General features: G+C 43.8%; 1 protein-coding gene across 1 annotated transcript in view; it reads left to right on the top strand.

The window, feature by feature from the left end:
* LOC125625217 (uncharacterized) overlaps positions 1 to 9,441 on the top strand; it is a 182,107-nt gene extending 172,666 nt beyond the window's left edge. The window contains exon 6 of the transcript XR_007353494.2: positions 9,290 to 9,441. The gene's annotated coding sequence lies outside the window, so the exon portion shown is untranslated. The remainder of the gene's footprint in view (positions 1 to 9,289) is intronic.
* The last annotated feature ends 7,089 nt before the right edge of the window (positions 9,442 to 16,530 follow it).

Genomic DNA, 16,530 nt, shown 5'->3' with positions numbered 1-16,530 from the left:
CATTTTAGAGTGCTGCAGAGCCAGAGCTGCAGTAGCACTGTGAGTAGCAGTGCCGGCTGGCAATGGACGAGGTATTTTAATTCCCACAATGTCACACCGCTTGTAAGGACAGATTCCTTAAGTGATTCGGGGCCCTGGCGCCGCCCCCTGCTTGGTGGCTCTGTGGTTATTTTTGTCGTGTCTGTTGCCATAGGGGTGAGACAAATAACTGCGGAGGCACAGGGTACCAGACACAGCAGACAGACGGTCTTAGGAGGTTTGAAAGAGAGTGTGACCAAACTGGGGGGGCAGTGAACCTTGTAATGTGGTGAGAGTAAATCTCACAAGCCTGCATCTATGCAGGCACCTCTGGACAAGCTCATTACACTCATTAGAACCTTGAAAACGTAGCCAGGCCAAGCTTTTACATAAGCCATGATCCAGCTCCCAGTCCGTGGATGGGTGTCTTTCCGATGCCTCATGGAGTTTTAGATCTGACCCATGTTCATCAAAGATACATGACTAATACTTGTGTGCTGCTTTGCTTGGCCCTTGAGGGAGATAAGAGTAACAGGGCGGAAATGCAAATGCAAAGAGGGAGGATAAAGACAGGAGAAATCTCAACCTGTGGATGGAGAGAAAAGGAAAGGGGCACAAAGCCTTTGTATTGGTCCCCTAGCCCTGACTCACCTTACTCGCTGGAGATGTGTTCTCTGCATGGGCATGAATTCACGAGGCCTGTGCATCTCTTACATCCCACGGCAGCTCTCAGTGGCACAAATCCCTGTGCAGCAGGGGTGATTTTCAGCCTAAGGTCCCACTTCTGCTGGTTGCTTCTTACCAGCCCATTGATAAAAGAGTAGCTGCTGTTTACCTCACAGCCGGTTATTTTTCTGTCACCCAAAGAGGCTTGTGAAGAGGAAGGATCAGGACAATATAAAGAATAGTTCTAAAGCACAAAGGAAGATGAAGGAAGTGTACAGCTCATACCCTAGGCCTCCCTGGTAACAAAATACATGGCAGCAGTAGAATATAAAAAGGATGGTTTTATTTCCATAAATAATGATGGCAGGGAATTGTGCCGTAAGTTTTTATTAGACATTAATCATTTAGAAAACAGGGCAGCGTTTCCAAGTGAAATACAATCCAGTGCAAATAAGTACATTGCAGGGCAAGTACAACATCATCTCCATCCTTGCATGAAAAGGAAATTATATGGAGTCACATTGCTTCCATCTATAAGCCCTGCAATTCACTCTCATTAATAGAGATTACAAAATGTGTTCCATGGTCATATTTTAGAGTTATGCCTATAACTGTATTTATCTCTGCATACACGTGTCAGTCGAAGGATCTCTCTCTCTCTTTGCACTAGATAGAAGAAGAAGAAAATTAAGAATGATGAGGAAATAGAGCTGCGTTAGCACAGTGTCTCTTCCAGTAATGCTAGAACAATGTACCGGGGGTTGTGATGAATTCTTCATCACCGACAATTTTTAAATCCAGGTTGGATGTTTTTTCTAAAAGATCTTCTCTAGGATTTATTTTGGGCAAGTTGTCTGACCTGTATCATACAAACCATACTAGATCACAATGGCCCCTGCTGGCACTGGAATCTAGGAGAAATGTACTGGGGGCCAGCATCTCCCTTTAAATGGAAAGCACAATCAAATATCCCTCTCTGCTCTTTCGAGCTGTGCTGACATACTAAAACATGACTCATTCAGGTTCCCTCCAGTGGCATGCACTTCCATTTCATTTTAATTCTTCTTTTTGGGTAAAAGTGTTGGGGGGGGGGCTCCCTTCTTTGTTCAGATTCATTTGTTATAAGTTGAAGTTGTTCAGAATGGGGCCTTATTTCTACAGAAAGTGTCTTCCTCTGTGAACATCTCTCTCTCTGTCGGTTCAGCCATTAGGCCATGTAGCACAGTGGAAAACAATCATCTGAAGAGCCAAGTGCTCATTAAAATACTGAAATGTGCTTAAAAATTCTGCATGAATGATGGTAAATCGTCCTCTGGCTCTTCAGCTCTGAAGACGGTCTTGTCTTGGCCTGTCTCTGTCCTTGCTTTCATTCAGACTTTATTTTTCCTTAAATTAAATAACTTTTTTGTAGTTACTGTATTATAATTCTAAAAGGCGTTTGTGACACTGAGGCTGAGGGCTGCATGGGGAATTCTGCTGGGCACTTATAAGCAGGGTAACACTTATTGAGGATGTAATTGCATAAGGAAATAAACAGCTGTTACCCTCCTCTGCTGATTTCCTTCTCCCCATACCGTCCTGCAGCCTCATCCTGTCCTGAAGGAAAGGAGGACCTTTTTAGAGGAATTCCTCCTGCAGGACAGGAAGCATGTTAAAGCTTGTGGGTGTGCCTTCTTCACTTAAATAGTCATAGTCCTGGAATGTTCCTTTTTTGGAGAATTCCTATGCTGGAGAGCATCCCAGCACCAATGGATGCTCATTTTCAGAGCTGTAGATTCACCCTCAGATGCTGCTGTATCATAATATTATTGACATTGGCTGGAGAACAAGATGAGTGACATTACATCCCACCTCTTGGCTAGGAAAGGATACAAGTACATGAGTCAGGACAGATTTACTTTGACGCATTGAGATACTATCTAGTGTCTTGAAGCAAAAGGGGCCCTAAGAGGTTACGCTGTCACTGTTATCTTAGAATGCTGACTGATCTTACAAACAGTGGGCCAAATCCTAAACTGGTGGAAATTGGCAGTCAGTGCAGCTATGTGGATTTATACCAGCAGGGGACCTGACCTATACAGAGTGGAATCAGTTGAAGCAGCAACCCCTTCCCAGGCACTCATAGCCAAACACTCAAACCAAAACTTCTCAGAGGTTCTGCAAAGTTGCTCAATATTTTCCAAACATCCCCACTGTTTCTCCTTTTTTGGTACACCCTCTGAATCTGGCAGATCCAGGAAGCAAAACCTTATAAGGTAACCTGTTCTCAAAAGCTATCCCGACCAATTTTTCAGATCTGAAATTCTAGAGAGGATTCAGATAAGCAGCAGAACTTTTGAGGAGCATGTCCAACCTGGAATCAGGCTTCTGGGCTGGACTGTGCCATTGTAAGAATGGTGATCACTTATGTAAGTAGTCCCATTGAATTCAATAGCCACCATACAATTAGGATGCATCAAACAATGGGACTAAATGTATGAACAAGTGCTCACTGATGAGTGAAACTCATCCCCGTGCAGAAAGCTACCCAAGGGTCAATTTCTCCTCAACATGGAATAAATGTTGCCTCTCCTAGCTCTTAGAGGTTTGTCCATCTGCGGTTCCATTCTATGTATGTTGCAACAAAGCTCCAGAGCGCATGATGCTAAGAAACGGACTATCAATCTTGCTCTGCAGGAAGGGGCTGAAATGTAGACCCTGGTTATTATTTAAACATTGGTGTGTTTGTGGTTGAATAATTGTTATAAATTGGAATCCTCTTAAATCAGCATCCTGCGCTGTCAGTGCCATGTCTCATAAATAAAAGCTTTTACGTTGGCTGCTTTGCAGCTCCCCCTGGAGAAAGGTACAGAGAATCAATAATGAATTTAAGACCAGTCTGTTTGAGCACTTGAAAACAGAAACCCACATCTTGCAGTACACCAGAGTATAAGCACAAGCAAACTCCAATGAATATCTTGTCCCCACAATCATTTAATTGGATCATAGGAGGAACAAAAAGTTGAGATTAATGTCCCATTTCTCACATCTGTCCTTGTAGGTCTGTAGAAGGTACAGGGTGAAAAAAAGTTTGCAAATTATTATGGAAATTCTGGCTTGCTAGCAGAAGATAAACACGCTCAGTATGAAAACAGTTTAAGCAACCGACTCAAATAGACTGTCAACATTTCACAGCGAGGTGGGTCCTGAATGCTGACAGGGGAACAAGTAGAAATGAGAGCTATAGGGCTGTGTTTTCCAAACATTTCCGAAAGGGCTGCACGCCTCAAAAGGCCACATCTCCAAATGTTTGCGAAGCTAGGCTAGCAACAGATATGAATTTAACTCCAATCCCTTTGAATGCAATGACAGTTTAGAAAGAAAATCTGTGGATGGGTGAATGAGGATGAATATATGCAAATGAGTAAATAAGTACCTGAGGGCATGAGATTGTGTGAGTGTGGATAAGAAAGTGAGGGCAGGTATGAGTGAGAGAACAAGTTTGTGGGTGTGAGAAAAACAGAAAGAAGATGTGAGAAAAGTGTGCGTATCAGTTTCGGGAGGTCTCATTTAGTTTTTTCTCTGTTTTTATTCATAATCTTCCTGACAATCGTTTAACATTTTATTGACTTCACTTTTTTAACAGGATCACTTTAGTTAGACAATAAACCCTCACAACTTCTCTGATAGGAAATGCTAAACTCCGTTTGTCATTTAATGCCCATCTCAGCCTCTTATGTTGTGAGCTGGCTGTTAAGGCATATCTGTCATTATTTTCCTCTGCTGCCAAGTGGACCCCATTGAGTCAGACAAGTGACAATTGGAGCTGAAATTCAAGTTGCTCTTGGGGGCAGGGTTGTTTCCCCCCCCCCTTCCCTGATCAATCTTCTCTCTGTGGAAGCAATATTTTTTAGCGCAATTTCTCGTTGCGTGCACAGTAAATTGACCTACTAAGGATGTGTCATGTACTGTCCAAACCTCTTCACTAATCTCTGGCTATTGAAAGGACTCTGTGTTAGCACAGAGATGGCCTTTTACCATTACAATGCCTTCCATTATAATTAAGTGTTTTCCTGAGCACACAGCAGCATCTTATTCAGCTCCTGAATATTAAACCATTAATAAATGCTGTCTCTGAAAACGACTCTGGCCAGGAGCTTTTCCATTGAATTCCACTGTAATAAATTGTTGGTGGTACATGTAGGGTTAGGTGAAGCCTTTAGGCTACACCCTGAGTAATGGGAACCATTAATTGCTCTGCCCCAGAAGGAACTGTGGCTCAATGGGTCACTATTTGTTGTGTATTTGGCTCTTGGTGGAACTGAAACGCTATGAAGAAACCACAGGAGCAGCTACATTCTGAATAACCATGTTTACTAGCTGAATGCAAACAGGCTAGGCCTACCTATAGACCTACTGTGGCTTTCACCATTACGTAGAAGACAGTGAGCACCGCTAGACTACTGTATTCCTTTGTTACATTATTGTTTCCCTTCTTCCCTTTTTTCTCGGGGTGGAGGGAGGAGAGGAGAGGGAATTACAGCTCTCCTAGAAAGGATGCAGTTTATTTCCCTGTTGAACCTGACTACTCTGAGTGAGAGCGGACAAGCCAAGACTCCATCCCCTCCTGCCTGTCTCTGTACTCGCCCTGCCTATTTGCTTGGGGGGAGAACCCAGGGAATCAGTGCTCTGCATCAGACCCAGATGCAAGATCCAGGTGAGTCTATCCAGGGAGCGGCAGGGCATTACCTCCCCATTTTTCCCTGTTCAGCTCAGTAAGTCAACGGCCCAAGCTAGTCCTGAGTGTCCATTTATTAGCATGGACTGAGAAATGACAATGCGGAGACGCCTCCCATGCAGGACAGCTCACCGCAGGAGCACAATGTGTGGTTTCACGAGGCTCCACTCAATGGCAAACTTATCCTTTTCAGATGTGCCTGACTTATCTGATGAATAATTTCGAATGAATAATATTCAAGATCTGCTTTTGTGGGCAAAAGACAAATTGAAAAAGAGGTGACATTTATTGAATAAACATTTTATGAATTATCCACCCAGCTCCAAAAAAGAGTGAGCAAGCTGGAGTCGCTCATTAACAAATCATTAATGGCCTGAATGAGTTTTGCCTCCAAGCCAAAACCTTCAGCTGGGTCCATGAAGACAGACCGTTGAGCCTATTCAGGATTGGGGTCTTGCTTCGTAAGGATTTGTGAAGGCACTGGACTGGGACTCAGGAAATCTGGGTTCAATTCCTGGCTCTGCTACAGAGTCCCTTTGTGACCCTGGTCGAGTCATTTAATATCTCTGTGCCTCAGTTCCCCAGCTGAGAAATGGGGATAATGAGACGTACTTTCTTCTACCTTTTGTCTGTCCTGTCTGTTTAGATTGTAATGTAAACTCTTCAAGGAAGGGGCTGTCTGTGCAGAACTGAACATAATGGTATATCAGTATCTGGGCACAATAATAATGCATAATAATATGAATAGTTTAAATAATCTTGTCAGAATAAATATGAAACTACAATAGTTTTTAGAAAGCTAAGATGCTATTAGAAATCTCTCCAGGGACATCATAAAAAATGCCTCATCCAATTTAAGACATTTTTAGGGGATGAAAAAAATACCAGCTCTAAAACACAGTGTAACTCATCCAAGCTGTCACCTTGAGGAATAAAGCCAAGGTTACAGAATGTAAACAGAAAAGGAGTACTTGTGGCACCTTAGAGACTAACCAATTTATTTGAGCATGAGCTTTCGTGAGCTACAGCTGTACAGCTCACGAAAGCTCATGCTCAAATAAATTGGTTAGTCTCTAAGGTGCCACAAGTACTCCTTTTCTTTTTGCAAATACAGACTAACACGGCTGTTCCTCTGAAACCTGTCAGAATGTAAACAGTAAAGTGTCCACCCAATCCAGCCATGCCACTGGAAGCCACATTAGCATTCTTTAGTTTCCTTTGATTTATAATATCGCTGAGGAATTAAGCGTGTTAAAAAATAATTTCCCCCAGGTGGTGTGTCTTTGCCTGCTTCTTTTCACATTGAAATATCAGGAGTTCTATCGGCTTGGAATTAACTCAGGAGATACCAAAGTAATCCCTGAAGAGCAGGGTGTGGCCCCTGCCAGTTTCATAGGAAGCGCCTCCAGCAGCAGTCATGTGTGGCTCTGCGCTGCAGACCCGGGAGACGGCAGAAAGGATCTGAAGGCATTTGAAATGATGCTCCCAAAATAGATCATTGACTTTAATGGGCCAGATCAAAGCAAAAAGGCTTGGAAGAGAGCCCGGATAAAAGAGACCATGAAAGGTAGAGTGAGATAATGACAGGCAGGAAAGCATGAGAGACATGGACTGCGAGGGCATAGCTGTGTGCAACGCATCCATACTAGAAAGCACATAAAGTAAAGAAAGGGAAATACAAACAAGGATGCAGCATGCCAGAGACAATATTTAGCTCAGAGAAAAGCCCTCGTGGGGTTCCTAGTGGATCTGCTGTTGTAGCTTGCCTGGCACTTGCAAGGGTTTAGAGTCCAGAAGGCATTTGGTGAAAGTCCCAGTGAGTTACCCATTTATTTTTCTTGGATTAACTTGCACATTGCTATTAAAGACGCATCTCCAGCACTGCTTGCTAGGGAGCAATAGGGTCCACCTCCAGCCTACTGGGCCCCACGCAAGACTGCAGCACTGTGTGTTTGGGGTGAAATTCAGCCCTGTGCAGGGGGCCAACAAAAGGAGTGGGCATGTCTGTGGGATCTGAGCAGTGCACAGGGCCTGGGCTGGCCTGCTGGACAGGGGTGAATTTCACCCAGTCTCTAGGCGGCTCCATCTTTTACTGTTCCTGTCTCTGGTATTTATTATTGTGGTAGCAATAGAATATGCTAGACAAGGGGATAGATTCTCACCTGTCTGAACAATGCCTAGGAGCAATGAGAGGTCAGCCACCAGGAAATCCCTCCCTGCCCCCAGCATGTCCCTCCATCCCTGACACAGCACGCTGTATGCTGCGGGTGAAGAAGGCAGCTACGCCGCTCTTGCCATCTTTACATATGTGGAGTGTTCCTCAACACATGGGGAATGCTCTGCTAGCCTTCTCTGGCCAGCTTGAGCAGTGCAAAGTGAACGTAGCACACCAGAGAATTTGACCCCATGGTCCCTGTTTGACAGAGTGCGGAATAAAACCAGGGTGGTGCAGGGGAGAGAAAAACTGAAACAATGAATGATGGTCTTTCAGGATCCTCTCTCTTTTCCTTTTGATCTATGTACTTCCTGTTCTAAACAGAGCTGAGGCACCAGTGCGGTATGAACTGAACTGAATCCAATGTCCGATTGAGTTGTATTTTTAATAAGCACACTCAGATCCCAGGGTTTGAGGATATAGCAAAGAAATAAATCAATGCATTATCGCAGGAGTAAGAAGAGAAGATACCACTAAAGTCCATCCAGTTTTAGTCCCAAATATATTGGGCACTGAATTGAAATATTTCTTAATGGCCCAAATTTTTTCAGAACTGATCACCTGGACCCTTGATGTTCAGACTGACCAATGAATTAAAAACAGCTCTGACTTTCACTGATCCTCTTGCCTGGGTTATTTGTCATGTTCTCCCCTCTTCTATCGGTGTGAAACCAGACAGGAGTGAAGTTGCAGAGACTGCCTAGAGTTAGCACAGTTTAAAGCTATGCAAGCTCTTTCCTGGTACAAAGTCTGCTAGTGTTAGGGCTTTGTCCCACTTCGGTGGCCATCAGCGTTCTCAGCTTAACCAGCCCTCCCGTGGTGTGACACGTACTCTGTGATGAATGGGCAGTCATTGGAGTCGCTGCACACAGAGATTTCATTTCCACTTTGGGTAAAATTCATCTCTGTGCAAAGGGGCGAGCACAAAGAACACCTTCAAAACAAGCCTCAAGTAGGACTTATGTGGTGCATAGGCTTTGTTCAGGTCATCTGCACTGCAGCAAATTTCACCCTTTGAGAGATTTCAAATGTGAGCTCTGTGTGTTTTCACTAGTAGTCGTGAATTTCATCCTTTCATCCTTGCTTCCTGCAAACACATTGTGGGTGGTTCTTGGTTTTGTTTTTTTAATGTTGTTTTTCCAGAAAAACTAGCATAATACTTACTCTTGGTAAAGCCCTGTATGTTTAAGAATTTACCTCAGACTTTGTTTTTCTGTCAAAATGACACTTCTTTGCCTACAGAAACTGGTTTTATTTCACATATGAACATTCACACAATCAGTGCACAAACCAAACCGTGTGTATGTGTGTGAGAGAGAGAGATTCTTGCCCCATTTTCAGCACCTTTTATTTAAAATATTTAAAATAGGTCAGGACTAGTTTTCAACATCACGTGGAGTGTTGGTTTCCCTCACGTAAAGGATATGGCCCCCACAGCACGCTATATGGCACTTCAGGTGTTCAGACTCTCCCCAAGACGGGTGACCGAGACAGGCGTCTCCTGGGTCAGATGGTAAAAATCTGTGCAGCTCAGCTGAACTCGGCAGGCTACTCAGAGTTGCAGCAGCTGAGGCGCTAAGCTGTGCAACCTCGCAGAGCTTTGCAGTTGATTAGCTACTCAACCTTCACCGCATCACATCTGACAGAGGTGGACTTTATTATCTCCGTTTCAGAGATCTGGAAACTGAGGTAAAGAGAGGTTAAGGAACTTACCCAAGGTCCTACAGCTCTGCAACAGAATTCCTGCCTCACGCTGAATGTCCCAGACCCCACAGCCTCTCCTCCTGTGTACCACCTATGGAGCTACCGACCCAGGAAAGCAAATACACAGGTGAGAGAAGGCCTTCATTACTCCATATTGCATGGATGGAATCAGGTTTTCACTGTTTCTAATTCACAAAGCTGAATATCTAATTCTCATGATCAAACACTGATAAGGCCAGGCTATTTTTTATTGGTTCCTTTCATCAAGACTTTATTTTTTGTCCTCCATGATTGTTTGCTTTTGACCATTCATGTTCATCCTCTTCCCAGTAACCTTGGCATTATGTTCAGTTCTGATTTCTCCTGAGGACAGTATTAATTAGACCCTAAAATTGTTGACATACTTCTATCTCGGAAATCTTCATAGCCTGTGACCTGTGCTGTTTCTCTGGCACATGGAGATTTTCTGACATGCTTTTCATTGTGTCCTCCTCACGGCATGGTAACTCCTTGTTTGCTGGTCTCCTGCGAGTGTTCAGATACGTGCAGAACTCAGCTGCCAAAATGCTCTGAGGGGGCAGCTCTCTCTTATGGTCACCCTGAATTCACGGCAGAAGGGTGTTTGTCGGTTAAGTGAAATTAAGGTCAGACAAGTGAGTCTTTAAAACTGCCAGTGTCTGGGTCCATATTTATTCCCTCAGCGATGTCCAGTTCAAATGTGCTGGAGTCACAAGAAATATCTTAGGGTCAAATACTATTCTTGGTAATGGTATAAACCTAGAGTAATTCCATTGACATCCAGGCTTTCAGATACCACAATTATGAGAGAGGCATGAATGCATTGGTAGACTAGACAGTGCCTGATATTGTGCAGTGCTGAACACCAGACCAGCTGAAGTCAATGGGAACTTAGTACTTTGGACAATCATGTGCATTATTATTATTATTTATTATTTGTGTTGTGGGAGTGTCTAGGAGCTCCAGTCATAGACCAGAACCTCATTGTGCTAGGCGCTGTACAAACACAATAAAAAGACAGACACTGCCCCAAAGTGTTCACAATCTAAGCCCATCAACTTTGATTGTTATAATGAATAATATTATAATGGAAATTGTGACTAGAACCTGCAAGCTGGTTTTGGAAATCTCATCCTTTATTTATCTGGTGTAATCACAAACACTTTCCTCAGGGCAGACTTTTGAGGAATACCATGTTCAGATCCCAAACTGGTTACTCATTAATAAATATAAATCGAGAGAATTATGCAAGGTAAAGACTTTTTTCCTTTAAAAATCTGCTCTTGTTCCAGTCCCTTCTCACTCTCCTTGTATTCTAAGATGAAGAGAAATACTTGACAGTATTTCCCCCAACTTTGTTGCTGGAGGGTAGAGTTTGATTTATACACCGTATTTTGTTAAATATATTGAACTAAAAAAGCGACAATCTGAGGCCTTATCTTGTTTGAATTATGGTCCTGCCGGCTGCCAGAAACATTTGTTATGAAGGGGAATGGGGGGAAGGCAGAAAAAAATCACATTACAAATTGCTCGCAAACACAAAAGTGAGTAAAGAGGAGGAGTAGATGTGAACATTGGTATATAGATATTAGTTGCTTCAGAGAAGGAATCTTGTTTCACCTGTTCCATCTAACACAATGATGAGCTCCATGCATCATGCAGGATTTGGTTAAGGTTACAGGAGACCTTGCTAGTGTAGCCAGAGTGAGCAGGAGGCAGCTGGGGAAACATACACCTAATATGGTGCAAGAGTGAAGAAATTTGGATCCTAATTTGATGTCTGTCAGAAAACAAATTCATGCAGCTGAAGGGTTTAGAGGACCCTTATCACTTGTACTAAACAACCCAGGAGATTACTCAGTAAATCCAGATTTAATTTGGGGACGCTGTCTTTTTGTACTTTGGAGAGTTTCAGACATTTTCTCTTTACCTCCAGAGATTTTAACCTTTTCTGCTTAGTGCATTTTGTACACGTGACTGACTGTATACCATTTGTAAGGTCAGGATTGTTGCAGCGCACGTTGCAGAGAGCTGCATTTAAGGCCTCGTTGGTTCTGTTTCAGGTTCTGCCACGAACTGTCTGGGTCAGGAAAAGGTGAAATCTTTTTCATTCCCTCCCCCCCACCCCCACCCCTACCCCAGTTATTTGCAGGTTGCATGCGTTTTTCACACACACAAGCATGCCTTTACATTTGCTAACTCGATCATTGCACGTGCGCTCACACACAAGTCTCAACCTGCTGGTGCTGTCTGCTAATGGGAATACGTGGTGGTCATGCATGCAGACAAGATGCACTTTCACATATGACAGCCGATGCCGAGCGCGCGCACACTGAGAAAATGACCCAATGTGCCCAGCTCACATTGCAGCACCTATTTTTTATAGCTTCATATTCAACTGAAACCTAAAAAATCGCAAAAATGCAGGGCTGAAAGGGACCTTGGGTTTCATCAAGTCCAGCCCCCCGCACTGAGGCAGGACCAAGTAACCCGAGACCCTCCCTGACAGGTGTTTGTCCAACCTGTTCTTAAACACCTCCAATGATTCCACAGCCTCCCTTGGAAGCCTGGTCCAGAGTTGAACTAACCTTACAGTTAGAAAGATTTTCCTGCTACCTGACCTAAATCTCCCTTGCTGCAGATTAAACCCATTACTTCTTGTCCTAACTTTCAGGACATGGAAAACCATTGCTCTCCCTCCTCTTTGACAGCCCTGAACATATTCTGTTATCAGATCCCACCTTGGCCTTCTCTTTTCAAGATTAAACATGCCCAGGTTTTTAAAGCTTTCCTCATTAAGTTAGGTTTTCTAAACCTTTTACCATGTTTTTGCTTTTCTCTGGAATCTCTCTCCAATTTTTCTACATCATTCCTAAAGTGTGATGCCCAGAATTGGACATAGAAATATAAAAGCAAAGCCCTCTCTTTCCTCCAGCATGATGTTGCTGCTATTTAAGGTCTATTATCCTCCTTCTCCTCTCACATTACTGCCATTAGTGTTATAAATGGGCTGGGTATATGGAGAGGAGAAGAGACCCCCAGGGTAGCAATTACTGGAACTGAATTGTCTAATGCAAGAGGCGGCATTACCCTGGTGTAATTTGATCATAAAATAAATTGCATTGCCCATAAACTGGAGTTTCCCCCAATTGTTTCTGTGCGCTCAGAGCCAGAAGGACCACAGAGAAATAACCCACATCTAGCCTGCTGTGGCCACAACAGTTTTCAGGCTCCAAGGAAAATGGTCACTGCATGTAAGCAGCTGAATATTCATAACAAGATTAAATTCATCTACTGATGTGGTGCCAACACTAACCTCTCCCAGCCAGAACCCCTTGTGTGGAAAAAACATACCCACGCTACTGATCGAAGATCCACTTACCTCATGGGGACTTAAAAGACCCCAACATCAGCACTTGTCATGGAACTTGGTATACTGGGGGCTGCTGTAATTTGTGGGTGTCAAGGTTCCTCCCCCACTCTGAACTCTAGGGTACAGATGTGGGGACCTGCATGAAAAACCTCCTAAGCTTATCTTTACCAGCTTAGGTCAAAACTTCCCCAAGGTACAAAATATTACACCCGTTATCCTTGGAATGGCCGCTACCACCACCAAACTAATACTGGTTACTGGGGAAGAGCTGTTTGGACGCGTCCTTCCCCCCCAAAATACTTCCCAAAACCTTGCACCCCACTTCCTGGACAAGGTTTGGTAAAAAGCCTCACCAATTTGCCTAGGTGACTACAGACCCAGACCCTTGGATCTTAAGGGCAATGAACAATCCTCCCAACACTTGCACCCCCCCTTTCCTGGGAAATGTTGGATAAAAAGCCTCACCAATTTGCATAGGTGACCACAGACCCAAACCCTTGGATCTGAGAACAATGAAAAAGCATTCAGTTTTTACAAGAAGACTTTTAATAAAAAATAGAAGTAAATAGAAATAAAGAAATCCCCCCTGTAAAATCAGGATGGTAGATATCTTACAGGGTAATTAGATTCAAAAACATAGAGAACCCCTCTAGGCAAAACCTTAAGTTACAAAAAAGATGCACAGACAGAAATAGTTATTCTATTCAGCACAATTCTTTTCTCAGCCATTTAAAGAAATCATAATCTAACACATACCTAGCTAGATTACTTACTAAAAGTTCTAAGACTCCATTCCTGGTCTATCCCTGGCAGAAACCAGCATACAGACAGACACAGACCCTTTGTTTCTCTCCCTCCTCCCAGCTTTTGAAAGTATCTTGTCTCCTCATTGGTCATTTTGGTCAGGTGCCAGCGAGGTTACCTTTAGCTTCTTAACCCTTTACAGGTGAGAGGAGCTTTCCCCTGGCCAGGAGGGATTTCAAAGGGGTTTACCCTTCCCTTTATATTTATGACAGTGGGGTTCTCTAGGATATGCCTTTCCATCCACGCCAAGGACTTAGAAGGAGCTTTCCTCACACCTGTCGCTGCTGCTCTGAGCATCTGCCAAAGGGGAGAAGGGATGCTTGAGAGAAAGGGAGGTGAAGCCTGCATTCAGTGGTCTTTCCATGTTCTGTCCCAGTCCCTTCCTCCTGCGTCAGCTTCAGTCTGAAACTTGGATCCCCACACAGCAAAGCAGCAGACACGACTGCGCTTCTCTTTTTACCCAGATAAACCACAGGCAACCACCGGGGTGTTACAATCTCAGCAAATGGCCAGCATTCAGCGGGGGGACCTGCAGGGAACATCCAAGATGCTGAAGGAAGTGATGCTGACTTCCGAGCAGGCAGAGCGCTTCCTGTTGCATTGAGACTGAACTGATGCCCCTAGATGACGGGAGGGAACACTGTGCACCTGCCATCCTTTAAATGACGCTTTAAACTGAGACTCTGGTTACTTATGGCCATTCAAGGTCCCAGAGTACTTTTTGAAAGAGTCAGGAATGCACAAAAACATCAGTGACCCAGCCAGACTCCAGGCTGGGTAACTGCCAGCACCTTTTCAACTGGATGCTGTATTCTTCACTTCCTGGCCTACGGTGCTGTGCAGTGTGACAAACCACGCATGATAGCTGTTAGGCACATTGCTTAGTGCACTGCTGAAAGGCACTAAAGTACTACAGTACTGAGCATGGTATAGGAACCCGTACAGACTAGAATATATGCTCTTAAACAGCTGCCACTTTTTAGCCTAGAGGGGGCACATTTCAGTGGTGGGTGCAGTGATCCCTGTTTGCAAAACACTGGTGCGTCCTCCAAGACAACTGAGGCTATAAAAGCCCAGGGTTTTTAGTAAATATTGTGTGCACACCTATATGTAGTGAGCTGAATCTTGTGTCCACAGAATCCCCCGGTTATTTTCCTGCACTTTCCTTTCAGAATCCAAAGTAGCCGCAGGGCTCTCATGGCAAAGGAAGAGCGTGCTCTGCTTGACATTCCTTTGGCAGTTGCTGTAGTTTCTTCTTCCTCCTGCCTCCCTTCCTTTTAAGGTGTAGGGAAGCATTTTAAAGGCCGTCTTTGTACTCCCACGCTCTCCTGAAATCTCTGCAGGCTCCCTGGGCTCCAGGCTTTCCTCTGAATCACCTTTGGACGCTCTGCTGGAGACTCCTGCTGCAGACGTTTCCTGCATCTATTTTGCAGGCTGTTTTTGTGTTCCCTTTCCCTTGTTCCTGATGATTTTTTCTCTCCCGTGCAATTATCCTAGCTGCGGTTTAATAGACAAATAAACGTGCAATCCTACAACTAAATTAGAAACCAGGACCCCTTGCCACAGGCATTGACACAAGCTCTGGGAGAACCTGAAATATCTAATAGCCTAGTTAACCCCCTCCAGTCCACCCCACCCTCCCAATAAAGTTCAGATCTGTGTTATTTCAACAGCTCTGCTTACTGTGCTCCGCTGTAATGAATTAGATCAAGCAATGAAATCTTAAGGGTGATTTGCCAAAATTAACTGGTATATATTGAAATATTGTATTACTAGTCTTTATTTATTTGTATTAGTATCGTGCCTAGGAGCCCTAGTCGTGCACCAGAACCCCTTGCGCTAGGCGCTGTACAAACACAGAACAAAAGCCAGGCCCTACCGCAAAGAGCTGACAATCCCACTAGAACAAACATTTTAATTAGCTGTGTCTGTCTGGTAGTTCAGATACAAAAACATCCCCAAATTCACTTTCCCAGGCTTGAAATTTTATTTTGGAAGAAGGAAATATATACCTAATTCTTTCACATTTGGAAAGGTTAAAAAAACAAAAATCCTGAATTGTGGCCTTAGTTAGTGACTTTCCTTTCCCTGAAGAACATACAGTCTATTAGATATAAGCTGCAATGAGTATGGCGGACAAAAGTTGGGGGGAAAGGGAAGGTAGGAAACGCTAATAAAAAGAAGACCTGCAGTTACATGCAGTAGGTGGCTATTATACAGCTGGATCGGTGGTGAAGGTCCAAATCTTTCTTCTTAAAGTAAATCAATAAAATCATCTCTCTGTAACTGATTCACAAGCAAGCCATCCCCACTTTCCTGATTTCTTTAGTCCAAGCACATGCCCACTTTCATTTTCAGGATGCTGTGGTCAGGGATCCTTTGTTAAGAAGCTGAGCAGTTTGTGGGGCATATCACACATACAGTTAGCATGAGACAAAAGATACTCTGTTGCCCAGGCTCCAGCTGTCTGTTTGTTGAAAGTGCTTGTGTATTTCCTGCTGAGAATCACGTAAATCACTCTTTTTAAAATACAGATGAAAACCTATTTAGCAGGCAAGCAATTTCCCTGTGACCTACTTCACTGCAATAATTCCTCTTGCAGACCTCGTTTTAATGACTGGTGTTGTTATCTGATACGTTCTTCTGGTGATGTGCTGACAGCAAAGACAGGCTCTCAGAGAGTAAAAAGCCCTATTGAGGCAATGGCCTTTCCTACAGTTGGTGACCAGCCCACCTAAATATTCAAAGCTCCACCTAGAGCCCCCAAAGCCTGACCTCTTTAGCCCTTCTAACTCCCAGCATATTCACAATGTGGGTGTCATCCTGTATCCACAGGTGCCTTAATCAGAATAGCCAAAATATATGCGTAATAACATCTGAATGTCAGACATTGAAATATCATACATGAACAATAATACCTAGCTTTTCTAAGGTGCTTTTCATGCACACATCTCAGAGCACTTCACAAAGGAGGTCAGTATCATACCCCCATTTTGCAGATGGGGAAACTGAGGC

This window comes from Caretta caretta, chromosome 21, assembly GCF_965140235.1.
Source record: "Caretta caretta isolate rCarCar2 chromosome 21, rCarCar1.hap1, whole genome shotgun sequence".
In the NCBI taxonomy this organism is placed as follows: Eukaryota; Metazoa; Chordata; order Testudines; family Cheloniidae; genus Caretta; species Caretta caretta.
The sequence above is the reverse complement of the archived record's forward strand: the minus strand, read 5'-3'. Positions and strand labels throughout refer to the sequence as shown.